The following is a 22,386-nucleotide window of genomic DNA, read 5'->3' on the forward strand; positions in this document are numbered from 1 at the left end:
ATGGGGCAGAAAGGGAAAAAAAAATCTTGTTAATGTTGATCAGAAGAGCTCATTGTTTTAAGGATGACAAGTCTTTCTTTAATGGCTTGATTTATTGAATTAATCCAGCTGGCAACCAGAACCGCACCCAATAATTCAAACTTATAAAGCTAAGATATAATTAGTCTTTATCTTTTGTCAGATAGTGTTTGGAGGTCTTTGTCAGTTTAATTATTGATGCCTTTGAATCTGTCGAAGTCTGTTGTCTTATGTACTTCCTAACGCCTTTATAAAGGCCGTGTATCATTCAGTTTGAAATAAGAGGGAAGTTCAGAAAAATCTCTCTATCGTTTATCTTTTCTCTTCCAAACCATTTTTATCTTCACAAGACTAATATATCATCCTCTAAGAAAAGCAGCTCGACAGGTAAAAAAATACTGAACCCTCATGGTAATTTATTTATTTCTATATTCCGAACTAAATCTTTAGGTAGCTTGGAGGCTAAAAGGCAGTCCCTTTTAAGGCTTGAACAAGAGGTTCGCCCACCGTGGGATAGCATACCTGCTCTCCAAATTGACCTGGTCCTCCCTGGTTCCGAACATAGCCACACATAATATATCATATTAAAATTTTTGGTGGTATTAATCCTTTCATAACTCTATATATTCACTTTCTAAATGTTAAATTAAGATTGGGTCATTTAGCATACTAATTAAAATTACTCGTTAATAAGCTGGATTTCTTTGTCAAACTTCAAATAATGGAGAGCACACGTCTTTTTAAATAAATCTGGAAAAAAAAATCCATCACTATTAGCATAAAACCATTTCTTGGGACGTCAACCGTCATTCACGGCGAAACTGACCCCAAGGATCCGAGGGAAAAATCTTGTCGAAAGTAAAGTGATAATGGAAAAGGTCTACAGCAATAAAGCAAAGAAAAAAAAGACGGGTCCCGCCAATGTGGAAAAGTAGAGCCACCAGTGCTTTAGCGTACACGTTTTGCGTTGTCCACGAGATTTTTAGTCAAAAGATAATAAATAAATAAATAAAAAGCATGAGGATACATTTTTTTTTTGGGTCGTACGAGGATACATTTCGGTGGCAAGAAAAAAGGTTCCTTATCTGCTCCTTCCTAGAAATTTCTAAAATTACCGTCACTATCTTCACTTTTTTAACTATTAGCAATAAGGAGTTAAAAATTTAGGACTTGATTGAACCAATTTGACAAATTTTAGGACTTGTTTGCACTTTCGTGACAACTTTTAGGGCTCGTTTGCACTTTTCGAAAGTTTTAGGACTCAATTGCACTTTCCTAACAAGTTTTAGGACTTGATCGCATTTTTTTAAAGTTTTAGGATTCAATTGCACTTTCCTTACTAGGACTTCTAGTGCACTTATCCCTAAAAAAAAAAAAAGAGATCTCATTATTTAATAAACTCATAAGTTAACCACATCCTCATTCTTGCTCATTTCCTGCATTATAGATGGTTACGTCCACGTCATCATTGATCCACAAGTCTACGATATATTTCACCGAAATAACAATACCTACTCGCGCCCCTACTTGAATAGTTTTTTGTGGACTTTACTGCTTGTCATTGTTTGTTTGCAGAATCTAACCTGCTATCTTCAAGGCTAACCAAACTAGAGGTGCTTGACTTGAGTTATAACTCTCTGGATAATTCTATTCTGCCCGTTCTCGGTACAATTCTGTCTCCCAGGTGAATATACCTACGACACAACAATTTGAATGGGACTTTACTTATAAATGGTAATTTCTCCAGCTTATTCTCTGCTCATAATTCGGTACAAAATTGCCATCCTTGACTTGAGTTGACACTGTTTGTGGAAAAATTAGGTGGTTTTAGGCTCCGTTCGTTTGGCGAAAAATATTCTCCTTTTGAAAAATATTTTCCCGGAAGTCATTTTCCTGGAAAATATTTTTCCGGAACATAATTTTCCGGTGTTCGGCGACCAATATGAAAAAGTTTCGAAAAATATTTTTCACCGGCGACCGACGGCCAACGTCCCGGCGGCGGCGGCGGCGGCGGCGGAGGCGTCCGGCGACCGGCGGCGGCGGAGGCGTCCGGCGGCCGGCGGCGGCGGTGGCGGCGGCAGCGGAGGCGCCCGCGGCGGCGGCATCCGGCGGTGGCTGGAGATCGGCGGCGAGCGACCTGCGGCGGGTGGCAACCGGCGACTGGCAGCGGCGACCAGCAACCTTAGTGAAGAAGAAGAAGAAGAAGCTCCAGAAAATGATTTCCGCTTTTGAAGAAGCGGAAGTCATTTTCCATAGACTTAGACTATTTTGTAAGGGGGGGAAGGAAAATATTTTCCCACGGAAAACGTTTTTCGCCCCCCAAACACCGGAAAATCCGAAAAATATTTTCCGGAAGAATGTTTTCCGCCAAATGAACGGAGCCTTAGTAATTTGATGGAGCTGGACATGAGCATAATGCAGTTGATGCAGCGGCTACTGCTGAAGGTACTGTTTTAATTTTCATGGAGGAGCCTCGTTTTTATTCATATATTAAACTAACTAGCATGCGAGTCATGCAGGATCTTTAATACCTTTACATGTGCTTCATATTAAGAATAGAGAATTCATATATTACAAGCCCCTTCTCTTTCCATCTAGAAATGTTGCTCGTTCAAAAGATTCCTATCCCGAGGCATCCGTGTGGGTGCTTTCACATCATTACTGCCAAGCAAGTTAATCACTTGGAATTTTACTGCTAGGCATAAAAAAACTTGAGCCACTTAGGATGCGAATGGCAACCATTCTGCTCCAGAAATCAAATTCTTGCCAGAAATTGATTTCTGGAATTCTTGCCAGAAATTGATTTCTGGAGGAGAAATCTGTTTGGTAAAACATGACTAATTCTGCTCCAAAAATTGATTTCTGGAACAGAAATCTATTTTGATTTGTTGATTTTTTTTGCACCTAAAAAAATTTAAATTTTACTCAAAGTGGGTGGCCACATGTATTATAAGCCATTCTGTAAAGTTTTGAAATTTTTGATTTTTTTAATTTTTTTGGCACCTAAAAATTTTAAATTTCACTCAAAGTGGGTGTACTTATGTATTCTAAGCCATTTTGTGAAGTTTTGAATTTTTTTATTTTTTTTTTTTTTTTTATTTTTTTGGGCACCTCAAAAATTTAAATTTTACTCAAAGTGGGTGGCTGAGATATTCTAAACCATTCTCGTGAAGTTTTGAAATTTTTTATTTTTTTATTTTTTGGGCACCTCAAAAATTTAAATTTCATTTCAAAGTGGGTGGCTACAGGTATTTTAAGCCATTTTGTGAAGTTTTGAAAATTTTTATTTTTATTTTTATTTTTTTGCACCTAAAAAAATTTAAATTTCACTCAAAGTGGGTGGCCACAGGTATTCTAAACCATTATGTAAAATTTTTTATTTTATATTTTTTGATTTTTTTTTGGCACCTCAAAAAATTTAAATTTTACTCAAAGTGAGTGGCCACAGGTATTCAAAGCCATTTTGTAAAATTTTGAAGTTTTTGATTTTTTTTTTATTTTTTTGGGCACCTAAAAAAATTTAAATTTCACTGAAAGTGGGTGACCACAGGTATTCTAAGCCATTCCGTGAAATTTTGAAATTTTTGATTTTTTGATTTTTTTTGGCACCTCAAAAAATTTAAATTTCACTCAAAGTGGATGGCCACAGGTATTCTAAGCCATTTTGTGAAATTTTGAAATTTTTGATTTTTTCATTTTTTGAAATTTTTTATTTCTTGTAAAAAAGGAAATTTGGGCTAGAATGCATTCTGGAAGAGAGAAGCTATAAAAAGTAGCTTCTCTTTTTTGAGCAAAACTCATTCTGGAAGCAAAAATTCATTCTAGAGCAAAAAAAGAATGAAGTTTTACCAAACGCGTTTTTATTCCGTAATGCGCAAAATTGTTCAGTAATGCATTCCAAAATTATTTTAACAAACGCATTTCTGTTCCGGAATGCATTCTGGAGCAGAATTTCTGCTCCAGAATGGATTCCATGCGCGCCCTTAGAGAACCTCCTCCTAAATGGAGTCCACTTGAAAGACGTGGGGACCGTCCTGCGAGCATTAGGGGCATTGTCATACCTCAAAATCCTTTCTCTGCAGGATAATACAATAGAAGAAACAATTACTGCTCAAGGTTAGTCAAGCCCGTTACTGAATGCATATTCAAGATAAGTTGTTATTTTTTTTTTGGTCTGAAAAATAAGTTGTTATTAAAAAAGTTCCATTCACTTGTGATATTTTTGTACCATTTCTTGATTATTCTTCTGTAAGGAAATCTGATGTTCAGTTATCTTTTATTTTCTGGGAAGATTTCCGTAACTTCAGTAAGTTGCAACAGCTCATCTTGGATTATTCTTCATTGAACACAAGCATGGGAATCCTTTCCAGCCTTGGTCCTTTGACATCTCTTAGATTGTTGTCCTCATCTAGCACTGGTCTAATTGGCAACCTATCATATCAGAGTAAGTCCTGATCTCTCAGTGTAAAAGCTAGATATGAAATGGATCCATGATGTACTTGAATGTCCTCGTTGCATGTACCGATAAATCTCATTGTAGTTGAATTGACTTGTGAAATCAATGACAGGCTTGTGCAACTTGGTAAAACTAGAAGAGCTGGATCTTAGCACTAACGGAATTATTGGCGGTCTTCCTACATACTGGCAAAACATGACCTCTATTCGGATAATGAATCTTGAAAACAATGAATTCACATATAGTGTTGCCTCATCTCCCCTCACTAGTCTTACCTCTCTCGAATTTCTTTCCATTTCGGGTAACCATTTTGATATCCCCTCATCACTCGGCCCACTTGCAAACCATTCAAGACTTAAGGTCCTGTTACTTGATGACAGCAAACTAACAATTGATACCAAAGTTGCATATTCAATCCCGAGGTTCCAGTTGAAGGTTTTTAGTACATCAAATAGTCTATCAAAAGGATTCAAAGTGACTTCCCTTGGCTTTCTCAATCATCAATATGACCTGAGAGTCGTGGATCTCTCTGCGAATGACATTCCAGGTCCCTTTCCAGCTTGGTCGTTGGAAAACAACACTAAGTTCGAAATGCTTCTTATGGCAAATAACTTATTTACGACACTTGTGGTTCCATCAATGACCCTTTTTAATCTTTCGGTGATGGACATATCCAACAACAGCATGAGAGGAGAGCTCACTACCAAATTTTGTGCAAATGTCCCAAATCTGCGACACCTTAATCTGTCAGCCAACAGATTGTAAGGGAATATTCCATCTGAACTGGGTAGTATAAAATCCCTATATTTCTTAGACCTCTCTGGCAACAATTTCTCAGGGGGACTACCTGTCCAGTTACTAAATAGTAACTCATCATTAGGTAGCCTCAACGTAGCACATAACAACTTCCAAGGGGAAATTGTATTTTTCAACTACACCATGAACCGAAATATGTCAGATCTGCTGTTTGACAACAAGAAGTTCACTGGAAATCCCTCTTTTCTTTCATTACTCTTAGAATTGTGGCTATTGGACATTAGCAACAACCTTTTCTTCGGCAACCTTCCCAGATGGATTGCAAGCATGTCATGGCTCGTGGTCCTTGACTTGTCCAAAAATCAGTTGGATGGCCTCATCCCTCATGAACCTTTTAATCTTGGTTGGCTTGAGTATGTGGATTTGTCTGACAACAACCTCTCTGGTTCATTAGCATCATATTTTATAGCACCCGAGTTGAGTCACATCAAACTGTATAGGAACAAATTGAATGGTTCAATCGTGCATGTGCTTTCTAACAGCTCCGATTTGGTGACCTTGGATCTGAGTGAAAATGAGTTCTCCGGAAGCATACCCTATTGGCTAGGTAACCTCTCTCAATTGAGCATTCTTTCACTGAGAGGTAATAGCTTTAGTGGAACATTTCCCGAGCAATTGTGCAGATTGAAAGGCTTAAGTATGATCGATCTTTCTGATAACAATCTATTTGGTCCATTGCCTAGTTGCTTGGGACCCATGAATTTCTCCGGAGGATACACCGATAAGGTAACATCAACAACGCATCTTGCAACTGGAGATTTTGAATGGTCAACTAGGTCTTATGTGAGTACAAGCCATACCGAGCACAATATAGAAATATTTAATGGAAAAGCAATGCAAGTTCCACATACTGCTGGATTCACAACAAAAAGAAGGTTTGATTCTTATAAAGGCTATGCACTCCTTGAAATGGTAGGACTAGATTTTTCTCGCAACCAATTCAGCGGCGAGATCCCACCGGAGATTGCAAATTTACAGGACATGCTTGTCCTGAACCTGTCGTATAACAAGCTTACAGGATGTATACCGATATCATTGTCGAGCCTCACAAAGATAGAGAGCATTGACCTTTCCTACAACAACTTGATTGGTTCTATCCCTGAAGAGCTTACTCAGTTGAATTCCCTGGAAGTCTTCAATGTGTCTTACGACTTGTCAAGAACCATACCAAACAAAAATCAGTTTGGGGCATTCGATGAAAGCAGTTACTACGGAAACCATCTTCTGTGTGGACTGCCGTTAAGTAAAAACTGCTCGACAACCATTAACGTTAATTGCTCGGCAACAAAATCATGCACGAAAGCTAAAGAAGATGGTTTCATAGACAGGGAGACATTTTATTTCAGCTTTGGAGTGTCATACACAATGGTTTTACCGGTAGTTCCGGTTGCTCTGTTCATCAACCCCCAATGGCAGCAGGGATGGTTTCACTTTGTGGAACTGGTTATCACCACAGGTCGGAGCTTGCTCATCACATGCTACTACTTTGTGCAGGACGGTTTTCGAAAATTGTCTAATCGCCGAACAATTTAGGTTCTCTCATTCTGCATATCCGGGTACTAGCAGGATTGGGTTTTTTTTCCCGTCATTTGTTATTGTCATTGGTCGACATTGGCCTTAGTGTGGATCTACCAGGTCAATGTAAGTTCTTACCTTCCTAGTTGAATTATGTTTTGCTCTAATTACCTTCAATACATGGAGTGATCTTTCCCCTTTTTTGAAAAGGTAGGTTTTGAAGCATTTGCTTGTTCATCTCTATATGGTTAGGTGATCGTACTGGTAACGATGACAAACAACACTAGAGAAACACAGCTCATCTCTTCTCACCGGTGTTGTTTCTGCGGCAACACATTTGCATTCATTTCCGAATGAACATTTCCATCTCCGTATATCACTTAGTCCATTCGCAAACTGTTCGTGACATAAAACTCCTCTTGCTCGACAATAGAGCAATAACAACGGAATGTAGATCTGCAGTTCGGTTAGGACATCGATTCTGTCTTCACTGTCGTTAAGCTTTACTTGTGCTGAAGCGTCTCATGAGATAGTTAAATTCACGGTCAAACTTGCATTTTCATGACTATTTTTGCTGTTCCTGTCTGCATGGAATGACGTTCCAACATTTTGCTAGGAACTTAGCTTTAGCCTGAAAAACATAGTAATTGCATTGAGGCATGTCCTGTTCAGTCTGAAAGAGATCAAATTTGTTGTCTCAGTGTCTAGGCCAAATTTCAAGCAAGAACCAACCCGAATCAAGGCCCAGATTGGTGCAAATGTATGAAAATGGCTACTAGCCACTAGTAGGGCTCCCAAGCAGGCGAGGCCAAGTAGCGATCAGGCGCCTGGGTCGAAGGGAATAACCTCCCACATATCGAATTTAATTTCTATGATAATTTTGCAAATAAAACCACCAGTTCATTGTGAATAAATCCTTCAACACCCACTAATTTTCATTTCACCATCATTCATGTGCTGTTCATTGGGCAGAGATTGAATTAGTCACATAAATGATAGCAGTTGACTAAGACTAGGCTAGAACTTAAACGCGTGGAAAATGTTATGCCAACAGAGACTTTCGGAAAATTCCCCGCCACCAGCCAACGAAAAATCTGGCCATTGCGTAAGGTACGCTCCCTGCCCCGCACATTATTCACCCTCTCACCGAAAGGAGCTGAGCGACCAAGACTTTGGCCATGACCACAACTTCTACGCTCAGGCATAGGCATCGCTGAAATCCTATAAAATCCCTCTAACTTGCAAAAAGAATAAAATAAGTTAAGAACTCAAAAGTTTTATAAATTTTGGTCACTCGAATCTGCAATCATGAAAAAGAAAGCGCTGTGGGTACTTGTGGTGGTTTGGGGTATCGCATGTTTATGGGGCTCTCGTGGGTGTTGGGAACAAGAAAGGATTGCCCTCTTAGCGCTCAACGAGACACTCAACTTGCCATACTGGGTGGAGACCGGGGGATCGATTTCCAACTGTTGCAGCTGGGAAAGGGTTAAGTGCAACCCCACCACAGGACGAGTCACTCAGCTGATGCTTTATGGTTTGGGGGCTTACCGTTTTGGCTTCAAAACTCTGTACCTAAACGCTTCTCTACTTCTTCCCTTTGAAGAACTCAAGAGCCTTGACTTGTCCGACAACTATTTGGGAGGGTGGATTGCACCAGAAGGTATAAAATTCGCCATTCATCCATTTCCTATAAAAAAAAGAAGAAGAGATCTCATTATTTAATAAACTCTTAAGTTAACCACGTCCGCATTCTTGCTCATTTCCTGCATTATAGATGGTTATGTCCACGTCATCATTGATCCACAAGTCTACTATATATTTCCTCCGAAATGACAATACCTGTTCGCGCACCTACTTGAATAGTTTTCTGCAGAATTTAGTGCTTTTCATTGTTTGTTTGCAGAACCTAACCTGCTATCTTCAAGGCTGAGGAAACTAGAGGTGCTTGACTTGAGTTATAACTCTCTGGATAATTCTATTCTGCCCATTCTCAGTACAATTCCGTCTCTCAGGGTGGATATTCCTCCAACGCAACAATTTAAGTGGGACTTTACATATGATTGGTAATTTCTCAAGCTTATTCTCTGCTTATAATTCGGTACAAAATCACCATCCTTGACTTGAGTTAGCAATGTTTGTGTATAAATTAGGTGGTTTCAGTAATTTAAAGGAGCTGGACATAAGTTATGATGCAGCGTTTTTTGATGTTTAGATTTTATTGGAAAATGATTTCAATTTCATGACTTTATTTCAACAAAAAAAAATCGACTTTTAATTATTTTTATTTCTATTTTTATTTTATTTTTTGAAAAAATTGGAATTTTTAATTATTTATTAATTTTATTTTTTTCCTTTTCTTTTTTCTTTTCTTTCCTTTTCTTTCTCCTCCTTCCTCCTCCGCGACCGGCCGGCGATGGCCACAGGCGAGCTCGAGCTCGCCGGCGTCGGGCGAGCCGCGACCTCGCCGAGATCGGCCGAGCCCGGGCTCGCCTGGATTTGTCAAGCCGCTAGCTCGCCGGCCTCGGCTGAGCTCGGACTCTCCTCGATCTGGTGAGCCGTGAGCTCGCCGGTTCAAGCCCAGGCTCGCCTGGATCTGGCGAGCCGCGAGCTCGTCGGCCTCGGCCGAGCTCAGGCTAGCCTAGATCGGCAGAGCATCGAGCTCGCCGGCCTGGGTCTTGGCCGGTCGCCGAGTTGTCGGCCATCGCCGAGCACGCGGCCGGCTGAGGAAGGAGGAGGAAGGAAAAGAAAGAAAAAGGAAAAGAAAAAAAGAAAGAAGAAACAAGAAAAGATTAAAAATAATTAAAAAAATTAGTTTTTTTAAATAATTAAAAATACGATTTAAAAAAAATATTTTATAAGAATAATTTTATTAATCAAGAAAAAAAAAGAAAATATTAAAAAATTCAAGATGAATAATTCCGGAAAGTGTTTTCACTTTCTTAAATTAGGAAATTCACTTTTCTAATTTTGTACATGAATTTTCCTTGACTGGAAAGTATTTCGGGTTGACTTATCATTTCCAACGAACAAAACGGGTGAAAGTCCAGAAAACAGATTCCCGGAAAACACTTTCCTTCAAACAAACACACCCTACATATGAATGGTAATTTCTCCTGCTTATTCTCTGTTCATAATTCCGTACAAAATCGCCATCCTTGACTTGAGTTAGCAATGTTTGTGTATAAATTAGGTGGTTTTAGTAATTTAAAGGAGCTGAGCATAAGTTATAATGCAATTGATGCAGCGGCTAGTGCTGAAGGTGCTATTTCAATTTTCATGCAAGATCTCGTTTTTGTTCATATATTAGACTAACTAGCCTACGAGTCGTGCAGGCTCTTTAATACCTTTACATGTGCTTCAATTTTTTGAAAAATTTGGAATTTTAATTATTTATTAATTTTCATTTTTTTTCCTTTTCTTTTTTGTTTTTCTTTTCTTTCTCCCCTTTCCTCCTCCGCGACCGGCTGGCAACGGCCACAAGCGAGCTCGAGCTCGCCGGCGTCGGGCGAGTCGCGACCTCGCCGCGATTAGCCGAGCCCAGGCTCGCCGGCCTCGGCGGAACTCGAGCTCGCCTGGATCTGGTGAGCCGTGAGCTCGCCGGTCCGAGCCCGGGCTCGCTTGGATCTGTAGAGCCGCGAGCTCGCCGGCCTATACCGAGCTTGGGCTCACCTGGATCGGCCGAGCCTCGAGCTCACCGGCCTGGGTCTCGACCGGTCGCCGGGTTGTCGGCCATAGCTGATCACGCGGTCGGTGGAGGAAGGAGGAGGAAGGAAAAGAAGGAAAGGGGAAAAGAAAAAAAAAAAAAAAAAAGAAAGAAGAGAGAAGAAAAGAAAAGAGAAGAAAAGATTAAAAATAATAAAAAAATTAGTTTTTTTTAATAATTAAATATTTGATTTTTTAAAAAATTATTTTATAAGAATAATTTCATTAATCAAGAAAAAAAGAAAAAAAATTAAAAAATCCAAGAAGAGTAATTCTGAAAAGTGTTTTCACCTTCTTAAATTAGGGAATTCACTTTCCTAATTTTATATATGAATTTTTCCTTGATCGGAAAGTGTTTTTAGGTTGACTTATCATTTTCAACGAACCAAATAGGTGAAAGTCTGAAAAACGGACTCCTCAAAAACATTTTCCCTTAAATAAACACGCCCTACATATGAATGGTAATTTCTCCAGCTTATTCTCTATTCATAATTCCATACAAAATCGCCATCCTTGACTTGAGTTAGCAATGTTTGTGTATAAATTAGGTGGTTTCAGTAATTTAAAGGAGCTGGACATAAGTTATAATGCAGTTGATGCAGCGGCTACTGCTGAAGGTATTGTTTCAGTTTTCATTCAGGATCCTCGTTTTTATTCATATATTAGACTAACTTGCATACGAGTCATGCAGGCTCTTTAATACTTTTACATGTGCTTCATATTAAGAATATAGAAGTCATATATTGCAACCCCCTTCTCTTTCCATATAGAAATGTTGCTGATTCAATAGATTCCTATCCCGAGGCATCCGCATGGGTGCTTTGACAACTTTATTGCCAAGCGAGTTAATTACTTGGAATTTTACTGCTAGGCATCAAAAACTTGAGCCGCTTAGAGAACCTCCACCTAGATGGTGTCCACTTGAAAGACGCGGGGACCGTCTTGCGAGAATTAGGGGCAGTGTCATCGATCAGGATCCTTTCTCTCCGGGGAATTACAGTAGAAGGAACGATTACTGCTCAAGGTTAGTCAAACCCGTTAGTGAATGCATATTCAAAGTAAGTTATTATTAAAAAAGTTCCATTCACTCGTGATATTACTGTACCATTTCTTGATTATGCTTGTGGAGGAAATCTGATCTTCAGTTATCTCTTGTTTACTGGGAAGATTCCATAACTCCAGTAAGTTGGAACGACTCATCTTGGATTATTCTTCGTTGAACACAAGCATGGGAATCCTTTCCAGCCTTGGTCCTTTGACATCTCTTAGATTGTTGTCCTCATCCAGCAGCGGTCTAACTGGCAAACTATTAGATCAGAGTAAGTCCTGATCTCTCAGTGTAAAGCTAGACATAAAATGGATCCTTGATGTACGTGTATGTCCTTGTTATATGTTCCGATATATCTCATTGTAGTTGAATTGACTTGGGATATCAATAACAGGCTTGTGCAATTTGATAAAATTAGAAGAGCTGGACCTTAGCAGTAACGGAATTACGGGCGGGCTTCCTACATGCTGGCGAAACATGACATCTATTCGAATTTTGAATCTTAAAGACAATGAATTGACAGATAGTGTCGCGTCATCTCCCCTCACTAGTCTTAACTCACTCAAATTTCTTTCCATTTCGGGTAACCATTTTGATATCCCCTCATCACTCGGCCCACTTGCAAACCATTCAAGACTTAAGGTCCTGTTGCTTGATGACACCAACCTAACAATTGATACCAAAATTGCGTCTCTGACCCTGAGGTTCCAATTGAAGGCTTTTAGTACGTCAAATAGTCTATCAAGAGGTTTTAAAGTGACTTCTCTGGGCTTTCTCAATCATCAATATGACCTGAGAATGATCGATCTCTCCTCCAATGACATTCCTGGTCCCTTTCCAGCTTGGTTGTTGGAAAACAACACTAAGTTGGAAGTGCTTCTTATGGCAAATAACTTATTTACGACCCTTGAGATTCCATCGATGACCCTTTTTAATCTTTCGGTGATGGACATATCCAACAACGGCATGAGAGGAGAGCTCACTACCAAATTTTGTGCAAATGTCCCAAATCTGTTCTACCTTAATCTATCAGCCAACGGATTGGAAGGGAATATTCCATCTGAACTGGATGGTATAAAATCCCTATATTTCTTAGACCTGTCTAGCAACAAATTCTCAGGGGGACTACCTATCGAGTTACTAGATGGTAACTCATCATTGGTACACCTCAACGTAGCATATAACAACTTGCATGGAGAAATTGTATTTTCCGACACGACCATGAGCCTAAGTCTGACAGATCTGCGGTTAGACCACAACAAGTTCACTGGAAATCTCTCTTTCCTTTCGTCACTCGAAAAATTGTGGGTATTGGACATTAACAACAACTTTTTCAGCGGCAAGCTTCCCAGATGGATTGCAAACACGTCACGGCTTGTGGCCCCTAACTTGTCCAAAAATCAGTTGGATGGCCTCATCCCTCAAGAACTCTTTAATCTTGGTTTGCTCGAGTATTTGGATTTGTCTGACAACAATCTCTCTGGTTCATTAGCATCATGTTTTATAGCACCCGAGTTGAGTCACATCCAACTGTCTAGGAACAAATTGAATGGTTCAATCGTGCATGTGCTCTCTAACAGCTCCGATTTGGTGACCTTGGATCTGAGTGAAAATGAGTTCTCTGGAAGCATACCCCATTGGCTAGGTAACCTCTCTCAATTGAGCATTCTTTCACTGAGAGGTAATAGCTTCGGCAGAACATTTCCCGAGCAATTGTGCAGATTGAAAGGCTTAAGTATGATCGATCTTTCTGATAACAATCTATTTGGTCCATTGCCTAGTTGCTTGGGACTCATGAATTTCTTCAGAGGATACGCCGATAAGGTAACTTCAACACCGCATGATGAATCTGGTGGTGTAGGATGGTCACCTTGGGCTTATGTGAGGACAATTAAAAACCATCTGGGGGACGATATATTACTGGAAGAATATGCATTTCGTGTTCCGCATACTGCAGGGTTCACAACAAAAAGAAGGTTTTATTCTTATAAAGGCTACGCACTCCTTAAAATGGTAGGGCTAGATTTTTCTTGCAACCAGTTTAGCGGCGAGATCCCACTGGAGATTGCAATCTTACAGGACATGCTTGTGCTGAACTTGTCGCATAACAAGCTTACAGGACATATACCGATGTCATTGTCGAGCCTCACAAAGATAGAGAGCATTGACCTTTCCTACAACAACTTGACTGGTTTTATCCCTGAAGAGCTTACCCAGTTGAATTCCCTGGAAGTCTTCAACGTGTCTTACAACGACTTGTCAGGAGCCATACCAAACAAAAATCAGTTTGGGGCATTCGATGAAAGCAGTTACTACGGAAACCATCTTCTGTGTGGACTGCCGTTTAGTAAGAACTGCTTGACACCCATTAAAATCAATTGCTCGGCGACAAAATCATGCTCGAAAGCCAAAGAAGATGGTTTCATAGACAGAGAGACATTGTATATTAGCTTCGGAGTGTCACACACCACGGTTTTACTGGTAATTCCGATTGTTCTGTTCATCAACCCCCAATGGCGGCAGGGATGGTTTCACTATGTGGAACTGGTTATCACAACGTGTCGAAGCTTGTTCATCACATGCTACTACTTTGTGCAGGACGGTTTTCGAAAATTGTCTAATTGTCGAACAATTTAGGTTCTCTCATTCTGCATTTCCGGGAAATGGCAGGATTGGGTTTTTTTTTGCTGTCATCTGCTATTGTCGTTGATCAACATTGGCCTCAGTGTGGATCTACCAGGTCAATGTAAGTTTTTACCTTTGTAATTTGAATTAGGTCTTGTCCTAATTTCGTTGAAAACAATGCATCGAGTGATCTTTTCCTCTTTCGAAAATGAAGTTTTTTAACATAGTTGCTTGTTCATCTCTATTTGAGTTAGGTGATCATGCTGCTAACGATGACAAATAATACTAGATAAACACAGCTCTGTCTCTTCTCACCTCAGTGTTGTTTCTACGGTAACACATTTGCTTTCCTTTCCAAATAAACACTTCCGTCTCCGTATATCACGCGGTCCATTCGCAAACCATTCGAGACATAAAACTTCTCTTGCTTGACGATATAGCACTAACAACAGAATGTTCTTTAAGAATCCTAGGTTCATGGCAGATCCGCAATTTGGTTAAGACACCGATTTCCGTCTTACCGTTGTGAAGGTTCACCTATGCTGAAGTGTCTCATGAGATAGTTAAATTCACGGTCGAACTTGCATTTTCATGACTACTTTTGCTGTTCCTATCTACATGGAATGATGTTCTAACATTTTGCTAGAAGCTTAGCTTTAGCCTGAAAAACGAAGTAACTGCACTAAGGCACGTCCTGCATGGTCTGAGAGGGATCAATTTTGTTGTTCTTGGTGTCTAGGCCGAGTTTGAGCAAGAACCAATCCAGATCAAGGCCCGGATTGGTGCAAATGTATGAAAATGGCTACTGGCCACTAGATGGGCGCCCGAGCAGGCCAGGCAAGGCCGCGCTACCGGGCGTGTGGGTTGATGGGAATAACCTCCCGTATCGAATTTTAATTATTATTAGAACCTTTTGATGTCTTACATGACTTTTCACTTTGCAAGAGTTTTGTAAAAAAAAAATTCTGTGAATTATCTTTATGAATTATGAGAAAGCTACAAATGATATACCATCAACCTTATTGATTATCTCAGATGAAGAAACAAGTTTAACGTGTGCAAAAGAGAATTCTTATATTAGATAGCGTATAAGTAAGGTATCATGCCATTTTTTCTATTGAAAAAAAAAAGAAAAAAAATAGAGAACCTTTGGAAAAACCGTCCCAAAATTTGATATTCACATCGAATATCTTCCACACTTTCGAAAACACACAATAAGCTAACCCCTCCACCCCCCCCCCCCCCTCCCCCAAACGCCATATTTTATCCCCATCGGCTCTATCTTCCGCCACAACAATGTCAACTTCTCTCTCTCTCCATGGCCACTAGAGCTCGAAATGCAGCACCAATGCCCATGGCCTTCGAGCTCGAAATCGCACAATCCGGCGAGCGCGCCATGGCCACTAGATTCGGCGTCAAGTTCAACAACGCAATTTGGGTAGTGGCAGACGTGAGCTCGAGACACGGCAACTGTGGGCGGTGCCGGTAGGGGAAGGGCCAAGTGGTAGGCTTTGGATTGGGTTTTTTTTTTTTTTGAATAGGTGGGTTTTGGTGGTAGTTAACTTTTGAATGGTGAGTGGGGAGGAGCAAAGTTGGGGAAAAAATGACAAATCTGTAAATACGGTTAAAATCATAACTATGTCAAAAAATTACAGTCCCTCCCCGTTCATCTTCTCAACACAATCTCTCTTCCGCACCGAATCTTACATTGCACATCTAGTCTGCGAGGCTAATGAGAACTGGAGAGTAAACCAAATTGAAAGTGTAATCCGCTGTCATCGGAACTCGAATATTTCTTACGATTTGCATCACGATGCCACCGCTATCTTGCGAGGATCGTCGCGAGGATCTCTTTCAAGCTCCCAAACATTGACGAACTTACATAAAGTATTGCCATCCAATTATATCAGTATGGCATCTCCACTGAAAAGAAATGAGCATCTAGGAAAGTTCATCTGCGTGCGATCCAACTTCATTCCACTCATAAAGAAACTGTTTTTAGTTGGAGATCTTTCCATGTATCGACGAATAAATCGTACGGCTATGCAAAGACTCAGTATTCATTACGGGTGTCAGAACTGAACTGAAAAACCGAACCGAGATACGAACCGAAAATTTCGTGCATTTCGGTTCGGTTTCGGTTTCGGTTCGGATCATCAAAATAAACCAATTTTTCTTTTCGGTTCGGTTTATTTCGGTTCGGTTTGGATCGAACCGAACTAAAATAAACACTTCTGTTTAGGGCTATTTTGCCCTCTCTCTCCCCTTCTCTCTCCTCTCTCTCTCTCTACTTAATGAACTTGAAACCGAAAACTGATCCGAACCAAATCGATTTTTCGGTTCGGTTCCAATTCGGTTCGGTTCAAGGGGGCACCCTTAATGGTTTGGTTCGGTTCGGTTTTCTTGAAAAACCGAACTGAACCGAACCATTTACACCCCTAGTATTCATTCTCTTGCCCCCATCTTCTTAAATTAATGTCGAGTATCCGGAGACTTAGTTAAGGAAAAATTGGGGTCCCATCAACTTGAAGAGGGCAAATTGACTCAAATTAATCCCATTAACATATAAATACATCACAACCGTCATGATTTCAGTAGAGCCTAAGTTACGCAAAATCAATCGAGGTCGAATTCCGCCCAGCTAGACTAGTTGCAGGTTCTTTATTAGCGAAAGAAAAAAACCAAGAGAAAAGATCAAGGTTAAACAGATAAGATTAAAGGCCAGAAGCAATACCAATCAACTAATGAGCCCTTTTCGGTTCTTCAAGTATTTTGTGCTTTCTTCAAACTTAGCAATATGCATTGGATAATTTGTCAGCGTTTTCCCTATAACTTATTATTCAAACTCTATTAATCAAACTCGCGGTACTTTCAGTTCAATTGTTCAATCATTTTGTCCTCACTGGGGCAATTTGTGGGTTCCGACCTCGAGTTGTGCAAATAAACGGTCGAAATGGGAACATAGGTTCAATCTTTAGGGAGATATAATTGTACATCTTATGGCTGCTCTATTCCAAGCTTATACTATGAGTCTTTTCATGACCGTAGCATAAATTCAACTTGGAGAATTAGAGCGTGCAGCTAACGGCACATTAAAATAGTCAACCCATTTGATGAAGCTTGCCTAGTTGCAGGACAAACCGCCAAGGCCTCGGTAGCAAATAGCGATGAGCTCTCAAGGTCAAATTTTCTGTGGACTTTAATTGCCTACTTGGGACATCCTTTTCGGTTGTACAAAAGAAAGCGCGAGGGGTCAGGAATTGGTTAGAGAAAAGATGTCAGGAAGTGGTTAGAGAAAAGAAAATAAATTAGGTTTTTTTTTTTGGGAGGCTAAATAAATTAGGTTTAATATCACGAAAAACCTTAAACTGGTACATCTATAATAAATTTATCTCAACCTAATTTTTTGATCACCAAAAATCCCAAGTTGATACACTTATGATAAATTTACCCCAAACTAATTTTTTGACCACCAAAAATCCCAAACTGCTAATTTTATGCCAAATTTACTCCCGTTAGCGGACCAATTTAGGATTTTTCGTGGTATTAACTCTATAGATTTCTACGTGGACTTGCCACATCACCATATCACGTCACCATGTGTCAATCACGTCACCATGTGTCATCCACATCAGTAAATTTAACGGTAAAATTTGACGGAAATCAACGAAAGGTAAATTTGTCACCGATATACTAGTTTGGGGTAATTAGTTTGGGATAAATTTATCGCAAATATATCAATTTAAAATTTTTCGTGGTTTTAAACCAATAAATTAAAAGCAAGGTTTTGCTTTTTGGGTTTCTTTTCATGGAGAAGCCAAATAGCTTTAGAAATTGAGAGTCACCGCACAAAGAACAAAAGAAAGAACGTACGAACGTTCTTGAATTAGTTGCGCGGAGGGTTTTGCTTTTGGCTTAAACATGCAGTGATTTGTGTTATGAGTTTTACATCCAATTAAGTTGTACGGTTTTGGGTTTGGTCTTAATTTAGCTCGTATCCGATTATAATGAATTATTTGTTGCTGGCTCTCCTCACAAAGTCAGTACCGACATTCGGACTGAATCATGTAAATCTTCGGTATGCCTACTGTTCCTCGTTTATTTCTTCAATGTTTTTCCGTTGATTTAATAGCAAGATCTTGTCAATTTTCATGTTAATTTTACAACATGTCTGCTTGTTAAATGCCACTAGTCAAGATCACTTTCTACTTAATGCTCCATTGCAAAGTAAATGAGCAGCTCTCCCATGTTTAGAACCAATCAATTTCCGAACGTATTCTGGTGAAGTTTCACTTATACATGCGGACTTGTAGGGATAATTCACTGTCGCCCTTGCATTAGAAGCAAATTTGAATAATGTTAACTGGACACTCGTTAAGTTAAGGGTTAATACCACGAAAAACCCTAAACCGGTACACATATGACGATTTACCCCGAACTATTTTAATACCACGAAAAACTCTAAAGCTGATATTTCTGTGATTGATTTACCCCGAACTATTTTTTGCAAAAAAAATGGTTCGGGGTAAATCTGTCACAGGTGTACCAGTTTAGGGTTTTTCGTGGTATTAACCCTTAAGTTAAATAACTGCATTTTGAGAAACCGAAAGACAATTCGTTATGCCTTTTCTCTCGTACGAAATGTGCAAAAGCTGCAAATTAATAATTTTCAGTATCTTGAAAATATAAGTATTCTAAATCTCCGTTTGTTTCGCGGAAAATAAATAATTTTGAAAATATCTACAAAAATGGACAAACGAAAATTATTTTCATCACCCAAAAAAATTTTGAGATGATAAAAATATTTTTCGTTAATTAATTATTTTAACAAGCAAAGCCTAACTTAGCCAAGCTGAACAATAAGAAGAGCACTTTAGTGAACCCGTCATCAAATCTGCATCCTATGTTAGTTTCTCGAATAAACCACCAGTTCATTGCGAATAATCCTTTAAAGTTCACTAATTTTCACGTCACCATCATTTATGTGCTGTTCATTGGGCAGAGATCGAATTAGTCACATAAATGATAGCAGTTGACTAAGACTAGGCTAGAACTTAAACGCGTGGAAAAAGTTACACCAATAGAGACTTTGGGAAAATTCCCCGCCGCCAGCCAACGAAAAATCTGGCCATTGCGTAAGGTACGCTCCCTGCCCCGCACATTAGTTAACCTTGTCCCCGTAAGGAGCTGAGCTACATTCATTGCTAAGAACGACCAAGGCTTTGGCCATGACAACAACTTCTACGCTCAGGCATAAGCATCGCTGAAATCCTATAAAATCGCTCAAACTTGCAAAAAGAAAAAAAAATTAAGTTAGAACTCTTAAGGTTGCGTTTGGTCGACCCAATTTCTAAACAGGTTAGGACCGGATAGGATATGATAAGAAATCTTGGGATTTCTTCATATCTTGTCCACTGTTTGGTGGACTACGGATTTAAAGTCGGATAGGATAATTTTTTTTTTGCTATTCACGGGTCCGGAGGAGTCGGTGAAGGAAAAAAAGCCAAAAAATTTTTTTGGTGAAAGTGCACAAGGTGTGGGGATGAAGATAACGGCGAGTGGAGCATAGGGTTTCTGGAAAAATAGGCATTAGAAATCCTATCCGGGTCTATCCCACCCCCCCGGATTTTTTTATCCAATCTATATCCGACCTTATCCTATCATGGACCATCACCAAACACAGGATAGGATAAAACATATCATATCCCTGACTTTTATCCGGTCAACCAAACGCAGCCTAAGAGTTTTATAAATTTTGGTCACTTGAATCTGCAATCATGAAAAAGAAAGCACTGTGAATACCTGTGGTGGTTTGAGGTATCGCATGTTTATGGGGCTCTCGTGGGTGTTGGGAACAAGAAAGGATTGTGCTCTTAGCGCTCAATGCCACATTCGACCTGTCAGACTATTGGGTGGACACCGGGGGGGATCGAATTCCAACTGTTGCAGTTGGGAAAGGGTTAAGTGCAACCCCACCACGGGACGAGTCACTCAGCTAATGCTTGCCAATGAGAGGGCTTTACCAATTTGTCTTCCAAACTTGGTACCTAAACGCTTCTCTACTTCTTCCCTTTGAAGGACTCGAGAGCCTTGACTTGACCGGCAACAATTTAGGAGGGTGGATTGCACAAGAAGGTATAAATTCACCATTCATCCATTTCCTATAAAACAAGAGATCTCATTTTCTAAAAAACTCAAAAGTTAATCACATCCGCGTTCTTTGTTCATTTCTTGAATTATAGATGGTTATGGTCACGCCATCATTGATCCACAAGTCTACGATACATTTCACCGACATGACAATACCTACTCGCGCACCTACTTGAATAAGTTTCTGCAGAATTTAGTGCTTTTCGTTGTTTGTTTGCAGAACCTAGCCTGCTATCTTCAAGGCCAAGCAAACTAGAGGTGCTTGACTTGAGTTTTAACTATCTGGATAATTCTATTCTGCCCATTCTCGGTAGAATTCTGTCTCTCAGGTGTCTATACCTCCGATTCAACAATTTGAATGGGACTTTACATATGAATGGTAATTTGTCCAACTTATTCTCTGCTCATAATTAGGTACAAAATCGCCCTCCTTGACTTGAGTTAACACCATTTGTGCGAAAATTAGGTGGTTTTAGTAATTTGATGGAGCTGGACATAAGTTATAATGCAGTAGATGCAACGGTTACTGCTGGAGGTACTATTTTGAGTTTTCATGCGAGGGCCTCATTTTTATTCATATATTAAACTAACTAACTGCATGAACTTTAAAACCTTTACATGTGTGTCATACTAAGAATATAGAAGTCACATATTGCAACCCACTTCTCTTTCCATATAGAAATGTTGCTGATTCAAAAGTTTCCTATCCCAAGGCACCCGAGTGTTTGCTTTCACAATTTACTGCCAAGCTAGTTAATTACTTGGTGGTGAGTTAGGAAGAGGTGGGTTTTGGTGGTACGTAATTTTGAATGGTGGTGAGTCAGGAAGAGCAAAGTTAGGGACAAAAAGACAGATCTGTAAATATGATCCACATTGGCCTCGGTGTGGATCTACCAGGTCAAAAAATTACAGTCCCTCGTTCACCTTCTCGACACAATCTCTCTTTCGCACCGAATCTTCCACTGCACATCCGGTCTGCGAGGCTAATGAGAACCGGAGAGCAAACCAAATTAAAAGTGTCATCCGTTGTCATGGCAACTTAAATATTTCTTACGATTTGCGTCACGAAGCTGCCGCTATCTTGCGAGGATCGTCACAAGGACCTCTCTTCAGGCTCCCAAACATTGACCAACTTACATAAAGCATTGTCGTCCAATTAGATCAGTGTGGTATCTCCACTAAGAAGAAATGAGCATCTAGGAAAGTTAATTTATGTGCAATCCAACTTCATTCCACTAATAAAGGAACTGTTTTTACTTAAGTGTTCTTTCATGTATCGACCAATAAATCGTACCAGGTATGCAAAAACTCGGTGGTCATTCTCTTGGGGTCCCATCAACTTAAGAAGGCAAATTGACTCTGTCGCGACCTCCTCGAACCGGCCCCGCCGCCTAAGGTGGTTTGGCTAATGGATTACTAAGTTAAACCTAGCTCGAGCTCTCCCAAGTCCATACCAATTCGCGACTTAAGTTTAAGTTATTAACATGGAAATCAATTTCACCTAGGAGTCGCCACTAATCAGTTTTTGGTGGGTCGATTAGACACCCAAGTGAAACACGGGAGAAATGCTTCACTTCTACGAACCAGAGATTCAATGGGTACGGGGACTTGATTACACTAGCGATCTACTAGTGCCCTTTCGGTACCTAAACTTGATTACTTGCAAATTAACGTACCGGGCAACCTATCGAAAAGCCTAAAGCTCGTCCTAACCATGCTAAAAATGGAAAATAACAACCAATGTGTTTAAAGTGCACAACCAAAAATAAACAACTAGCGACTTATCATCGTCTCTAGAAAGGAAAATGCAATCAAAAGCCCCAAGGTAAAGCCCTAATAGCTTGTCCGATTTTTGAGAATTTTTTAAAGGATTTTCTCAATTTTTACGAATTTTAAACTAAGCCCAGAATGAAATTAAAACTAATATCTGGTGAAATCAAGCCCAAAAGAGATTTCTGAACATTTCCTAATTTTCTAATTTTTTTGGAATTTTTCCGAATTTTTCTGAATTTTTTAATTTTTTAATTTTCTGAATTTTTTAAATTTTTTGATGTTT

General features: G+C 39.7%; 3 pseudogenes; all 3 read left to right on the plus strand.

The window, feature by feature from the left end:
- The first annotated feature begins 4,579 nt into the window (after positions 1 to 4,579).
- LOC115665757 (receptor-like protein 15) lies at positions 4,580 to 6,840 on the plus strand (annotated as a pseudogene).
- A 1,237-nt stretch (positions 6,841 to 8,077) lies between these two features.
- LOC115663058 (cuscuta receptor 1-like) lies at positions 8,078 to 14,904 on the plus strand (annotated as a pseudogene).
- A 5,053-nt stretch (positions 14,905 to 19,957) lies between these two features.
- LOC130134657 (receptor-like protein 9b) lies at positions 19,958 to 20,915 on the plus strand (annotated as a pseudogene).
- The last annotated feature ends 1,471 nt before the right edge of the window (positions 20,916 to 22,386 follow it).

This window comes from Syzygium oleosum, unplaced genomic scaffold (assembly GCF_021117445.2).
Source record: "Syzygium oleosum isolate NSW1041296 unplaced genomic scaffold, Sole_v2.1 Sole_v2.46, whole genome shotgun sequence".
Classification (NCBI taxonomy): Eukaryota; Viridiplantae; Streptophyta; class Magnoliopsida; order Myrtales; family Myrtaceae; genus Syzygium; species Syzygium oleosum.